This window comes from Staurois parvus, unplaced genomic scaffold (genome assembly GCF_062004578.1).
Source record: "Staurois parvus isolate SC_StPar_1 unplaced genomic scaffold, SC_StPar_1.0 ptg000229l, whole genome shotgun sequence".
NCBI lineage: Eukaryota > Metazoa > Chordata > Amphibia > Anura > Ranidae > Staurois > Staurois parvus.
The window spans coordinates 448,248-455,478 of NW_028318025.1; the positions used below are offsets into that span (position 1 = coordinate 448,248).

General features: G+C 48.3%; 1 non-coding gene across 1 annotated transcript; it reads right to left on the minus strand.

The window, feature by feature from the left end:
- Nucleotides 1–3,115: 3,115 nt before the first annotated feature.
- On the minus strand, nt 3,116–3,299 carry LOC149460459 (U2 spliceosomal RNA). The gene has a single exon (XR_016313070.1). It is a non-coding gene; the product is annotated as a U2 spliceosomal RNA (small nuclear RNA).
- Nucleotides 3,300–7,231: the final 3,932 nt, after the last annotated feature.

The following is a 7,231-nucleotide window of genomic DNA, read 5'->3' on the forward strand; positions in this document are numbered from 1 at the left end:
CCTGAGAGGCAACCCCCCTTGGATTGCCATCCATGCCAGGTCCTTGTGCCTGTTGGTGAGGATGTTTGAAGAAACATTCCTCCAGACCACCTTGCAGGTGTCTGAAGGCAGGCCTGGAACCGACTCCAAAATGTCGCTTGCTCTGATGAGCTTGTAGATGATCTTTGGCTTCCACAAGTCAGGCTTGACTCCCTGTAGCCCCTGCTCCTTGATAAACTTGAAGGTGTCCAGGTAGTACCAAGGAGTGTCCCAGTTGTAGGGGATGGAACTGTCCCAATTGTCCCATCTGAGGGACCTCCAGAGAGGCAACAGGAAGAAGCATGACATTGCGTTCCCGCCTGAGTTCATAATACTTTTGGGCAAAGTTCTGCGGATGCAGTTGCAGGCAAAGAACACCCTCAGTTGGGTGGCGTTGTCGGGCACGCCCTTACCGCCCTTGAGGGGTTCCTTGAACATGACTGCCCGCTTCACTCTGTCCATCTTGGAGCCCCAGATGAAGTGAAACACCGCCCTGGTGATGGCCCTACAGGTGTTGACCCGTGGGGGCCAGGACTGGGCGAGGTACTGCAACACAGGGAGAATCTCGCTGTGGAGTACCAGTGTCTTCCCTTCGATGGTGAGGTCTCTGAGGCTCTAAAGTCCAAACTTTTGTTGCATCTTTGACAGTCTCTCCTCCCAAGACTTCAGGGCTGCGCCCTCGGCACCAAACCAAACTCCAGGATTTTCATGAAGTCTGTCTTAATGCCAAAGGGCATGGATGCAGAAGAAGGCAGGAACCACTTTCCGAAGAGCATGACTTCCGACTTCCCGCAGTTGACTTTTGCACCCGAAGCTTGGCCGAAGTCCTCGCAGGTCTGGACGAGCAGGTCGATGGAGTGCTGGTTGGCACAGAACACCGTCACGTCGTCCATGTAGAGCGAGCACTTCACTTCCCTTCTGTCTGGTCCCGGCGCGGTGATTCCCCCGATCTCTGGATTCCGTCTGATGCATTCGGTGAAGAGCTCTATACAGCAAACAAAAAGCAGAGGTGAAAGAGGGCAGCCTTGTCTGACCCCGGAGAGGACCGAGAAGGGGTCAGTTTTCCAGCCGTTCACCTGCACCGTACTACAAATGTCATTATACATGATGTCAACATATGAACAAAACATTTCCCCAAGACCAAACCTGCGCAGGGCTCTGCACATAAACCCATGGGAGACACAGTCAAAGGCCTTTTCCTGATCAAGACTGACCAGGGCCGCGTGCACACGGCGGTCCTTGATGTATTGGACCGTGTCCCGGACGAGCGCTAGGCTGTCCGCAATCCTGCGGCCAGGAATGCCGCAAGTCTGATCCGGGTGGATGATCTGTCCGGTGACGACCTTCAGCCTGTTAGCCAGGACTTTGGCGAGGATCTTGTAGTCCACGTTCAGGAGAGAGATGGGACGCCAGTTTTTCAAGTCACATCTCTCCCCCTTGTGCTTGTACAAGATCGTGATCATTCCCTCCCTCAACGAAGGAGGCATCCTGCCCTCTACCACCATCTCCTCGTACAGCTCGAGCAGGTCCGGGCCCACGAGGTCCCACAGCGCTACATAGAGCTCTGCTGGGAGACCGTCGCAGCCCGGGGTCTTGCCCCGCCTAAAGGATTTAGTGGCAGAGTGCAGCTCCTCCAACGTCAAGGGGGCATTGGTGGCCGACAAACCTGCAGGATCAATGGTGTTAGTGATACCTGACAAGAATCTGTCGGCTGTTGACGCGTTCGTTTCTTTGGGGGAGTAGAGGTCGGTGTAGTAGTCGCTGACCACTTTCATCACGGCCTCTTTCCCCTTCTGGAGTGTTCCAGTCTTGTCGCGCAGCTCCGACAGGGGTGTGTGCCCTGAGTGGAGTTTCCTGAAAAGAGGGGGAAGGGCCGGGAAATCCTCCTGTGAGGACAGGTCAGGGGGGGCGGAACCGGGCCTGGGAGGGGTTGGGCAGGGTCAGGGGGGAGGGGAGGGGCAGGAGGGCAAGGGGCAGGGGGGCCAGGGTCCGGGGGGGGAGGGGGTGGGGGGTTCCTCTTACCTGGGTCCTTCTGGGGTTTCAGTGGCGATGGTCTAGCGGTGCCCTTGCTCAGGGCCCCCGCATACGTTCTGCTTCTCTCGGGGCAGTCCTTGTAGACGTGCTCTGACCATCCACAAAGGTTGCAGGTTTTGGACCTCGGGCATTCCTTGGTCTCATGGCCCGCAGCCCGACAGAACCTACAAGAAAGCACATGGCAATCCTTACCCTCGTGCCCCTGCTGTCCGCACCTGCGGCATGACTGGGGTTGATCCGGGTAGTGTAGGAGTCCTGCGGATGCTCCCAGGGAGAAGCACTGTTGCAGGTGTTGGAGGTCTCCAGAGGGTCGATCTCTCATCAACCAACACGGCCCACTTACCCATCCAGAAGCCGTTAGCATCTAGTATCCGGACTGGGTCCTTCAGCAGGACGTAGAACCTCTGTAGATAGGTGGCGATATCTCTTCCGTGGACGTGAGGGTTCCTCATAGACACCGTAATCCGCCTTTCATCCCTTTGAATGGGAGAGTTCGCAGCAAAGCTGCAGAAAGGGGAATCCGGCCCAGAGGTCTTTACCTGCTCCCAATATCTTCTACAGACCTGTAGAGATATAAAAGTTATGTAAAAGATACCTTTCACGAAGGACTGCACCGACAGGGTCTCTGCCTTGCTGAATCCTTGTTCCAGTATCATCTTCTTGCCGAAGACTTCCGGGGTCATGTCCGGGACTCTGCCTTCCACTTCCTTCAGTAGCAGCACGACTGTCTGCTTCATCCAGGGCTCCAGGGAGGGGAGTCCTTCTGCAGGGCCGGTGCGTTCTGAGGCGGAGGTGGAGGGGTCTTCTCCCGGGGTCTTGGCAGGAGTGGCGGTCGGCGTTTTCTTGTTCGCTGTTCTCTTCCCCATCTTGTCGAGGAGGTTTGCTCAGGAAGGCTTTCCAAAGGTCTTGAGCGGATTCCTTCTCCTTCTTCCTCGGCTTTTTCACTCTTGCTTAGCCTTTGAAAAGGCTATTTGGTGACTACTGCCCGGAGGTAGTAACGCAGAGTGGGGAGGGGGGAAGATCACAAACTCGTTCTGTGTGGGGGCTAAGCCTCAAACCCAATAGCAGCAGGCAGGTGAAGCCGAATTGAATCGACGATCCTACCAGGCCGAGTGGAGGGTACCCCACACAGACCAAATGGCTGGGATAGATACAAGTGTTTCTCAACGTCCTAGCTGGAAGCAGGGACACCCCTAAAGGCAAGGTCGATACTACACTTGATCTTAGCCAAAAGGCCGAGAAGCGATCTCTGATATTTACCAATGGTGTTGCATGAGGGCCCCCAGGATTGTTGGATCTTCTCTCCTGTCTTCCCCCAAAATCTACCCTGATATACACCTGTCTCTCATAGACTTGTATGGGGCCATCCTTATTGGTAGAACTATCTAATCCATCTCCCATATCTGACGCATCTCATCCAGGATTGGACAATTTCCCCATCCCATATCGCTTACATAACTCAGCCCCATCCCAGAGCCTCCCCTTTTGGTGATAAAATTACATATGCCAGGTCATGGCACCGAGGCGTCTGGATCCAGGTTCTCTTATCAAAATTCCCTCCATTATTGAGAGTTTGGAGGGAACCTTAGGTCATAGCCTGGTAAAACTGCATTCCCCAGATAGCCATCATCATTGCATATTTAAAGAGAGGGTAGTCTGAAGTGGCCCTCCTAAGAGATTTAAATGGCCTGGTCTAAATCGTTATGCTGGCCCCATAAAGTCTTAGATAAGGTAGTTAATTTAGTGGTTGCCCCCTCTCACATAATAGAGCATTCCTTGTGGCATGCACATGTTTACACATCAAACATTCATCCAATACAATACAAAGCTATCTCTACAACTTGATCGCTTGTTCCATTGTCTATGTACAGCACACCGATATCAAACCAAGCTCTGATATTTCTAACTTTGTAACTTGGTTAATGTATAGGTATAAAAATATCTATTTACAGTTGCTGATGAAGATTATACATAAACCCCACATAAGTCAACAGAGCACACACAGCCAAGCACACAGCATTTTCCACATTCTTTCAACGGCTCAAAGGATCACTCTAGTGGTTTCTTTTTAAGGTTTTTATTGAGGAACAATGAACATGGATATAAATGAGGAGCACGGGATACCCTGGAACTGAACAACTTGAGGACACTTTAACTTCTGGCTGCACTGTACAAGCTGCTTACTGCATTTGAACATAAGAAGTTTTTCTTTGTATCCTAAACAATTCTTCCGGCAGTTGTGGATACAATCTTTCTTGGTCTACCTGACCTTGGTTTGGTATCAAGAGATCCTTGAATTTTCCACTTCTTAATGAGTGATAGAACAGTAGAGACTGGCATATCCAAGGCTTTGGATATCTTTTATATCCTTTTTCATCTTTATAAAGTTCCATTACCTTGTTAAGCAGGTCTTTTGATGGTTCTTTTCTGCTCCCTATGGCTCAATATATAGCGTGCTCAGTGCATCCACCTGAGACCTAACAAACTAATTGACTATTTATACATGTACACTTTAAAAAGCCACAGATGAAGGAAATTAACCTTTAACTGCCATGTTAACCTGTGTGTGTCACCTTGTGTGTTTGTACCAAAGCCAAACATTCCAGGGTATGTAATCATTTGATCAGGGCCATGTGGGTGATTTCTGTTATCATTATGGTTTAAAAAAGAGCAAAATAAATATGTGATAATAAATGGCATCATAAGATCACTATCCTTAAATAAAAGACAGTTTTTTGGCATGATCAGTCATATTTTTGATAATAATGCCAACATTTCAAGATTTCTACCAGGGTATGCAAACTTTTGCAGACAACTGTCTATATAAAAATGTAAAAACAAGGCATATATATATATATATATATATATATATATATATATATATATAACATTTAAAGTGTTAGTTCACTAGAGAAATGTGTAAAGGTGAAACAGTCCTGCAGTGAAAGGAAATGAGAAACGTGCCACTGGCAGAGATGGGGAGGGCAAACTGTTGTTAAACTGAGCTTCTTTCTGAGTGCTGAGCCTTCAAACTCTGTGTGCAGATGAAGTAAAAAATGTCTGTGAAGAAGACATGGACGCAATTCAATATGCAACCTTTGTGGTGGGGATGTGGGTAATGCATAGTGATTAGTCTCTAGAGAGAAAACTGGAGGTTGTGTGTGATAGAGAAGGATACAGGGAGAGGTCCAGTGTGTGGGTGATGGAGGTGAGAAGTCAATATAGAAAGGTCGAAGGGTGTGCTGAAGGTGAGATCACACTAGGAAACTGCCTGTCTGTGTGCTATGGATCGTATGTCACTTTGAAAAAAACAATCTGTATGCTAGAGGAGCTCTGGGCAGCTAAAAATCACGTCTGGAGGCAGCATTCCCGTGTGAAAATTATTATTATTATTATATAGTATTTATAGTTAGGGATGGGTTTGATGTTTGATTTACGTTCGACTTGAACATCAGTCATTTGTGTGTTCGCTGAATAACCCTCCTGCCAGCAGACCCCCACAACCACCAGGCCAGGGTTGTGGGGAAGAGGCTCTTGTCCTCATAGGCATGGGGACATCGTACCCATGCCGCAAGTGTATAGTCCAAACGCACATGTTCCTGCATAAAAAATGGCTGTGTGTATAAGTGGGTGCTGCAGGGATCGTCGGCTGGAACCGAACAAAATCAGCAAGGCAAAATGTCACCAGCACACCGAGGATCACCAATATGGGTCCAAAGGTTTTAATGAACGATCAACATAGTTACAGCAAGGCAACGTTTCGGAGTCTCGCAGGACCCCTTCATGAGGCATGTGACCAAAAAAGTACCCATGCCGAGCGCATATAGCCTGGTAAGCCACAGGAAGAGGGGGTGTACCCCATGCTTCCCCCTCCATTTTTTGGGGTGGGGTTCCCCTTAAAAGTCCTACCAGGCCTAAAGGGCGTGGTATGGCTTTTAGGAGGAGCCCCATGCACCCCCCCCCCCTATTTTTGGGAGGTGGGGTTCCCCTTTAAAGTCCTATCAGGCCTAAAGGGAGGGAGGAGCCCCACTCACTTTTTTTTTTTTTTTTTACTGTGGCATCCCTCATAACCTTCCTACTAGACCTAAAGGATACCTAAAAATATCAGTCCTGCTGCAGCAGGTTCTATACATTGTACAGATGTGCAACTTTGCCAGTAATTTAAAGGGACCCCCCACACATGATATTTAAAGGAATTTTTCATTTTTTTACATTAAGCAATGAAAAATGACTGCTCCTTTAAAAAAAGGTACTGTTTAAAAATGTGCAGTGGGCCGCGGATCAGCGTGGGGCTCCCAGGGGGCTAATGGGAATGGGTCCCTTTCTTTTTTCCACGCAGGTGCATGCATTCAGGGAGTAAGTATTGTAAGCCTTTATAAGGGGCATCTGTATAAGTTTGAATTCACATCATCGCTGCCACACGGAGAGACTAAAAATGCTAAGAACCTAAAAGCTAGCAGGGTAAGACTAAGATTACTATATCAATGACTTTTGATTATAGTTCTGCTATGGTTATAATACTTTGTCCTTTTTGGATTGTTGTTTTTTTTACGGGTCTGTGCCAGCTAAATGGCTAGATGCCCCAATGGTCTGGGAAAACTGATACCCTGCAGACCAGAAGACCCAAGGATATTTGAAAAGAAGGCATCCTGAGTAACCGCCCAGACCCCCTCAGGATACGAATTGGGACATGAGACTCAGAGTGGGACAGAGGAAGCACAGAGAGACAGAAGGACCTTGAATCTCGGAGGGTGATGGTAAGTTGCTGTGGGCAATGGCTGGAGAGCTAAACTTCCACTGTCTCTGTTATTTGTAAATGTATATCTGACTTCTGGGGCTGGGTGATTAGAAGAACAAGGAACAGGAGGAGCACAGAGGCCAAGCAGTGATATAAAGAACGTATACGTTTTTAAGGCTATCTATGACTGTACAAGTTCCTTACAAGTTCCGTACAAGTCCCCTAAGTGGAGCAGAAAGGAGGGACTTGCTGTTTCTTTTCTTTTCTTAGAGCGCATAACACTGTATCTTGAAAATTGAGTTAAAACTTACGGCTAACGCCCAGTTAATATGAAGAATAGATATGCCAAAGGAGGGGGGTAAAAACCCCCTAACCCAATGCAAATACCAGTACAATAAAGAAATATATGCCATTCTAAGAAAAAAGTCCAGAGATACAAGT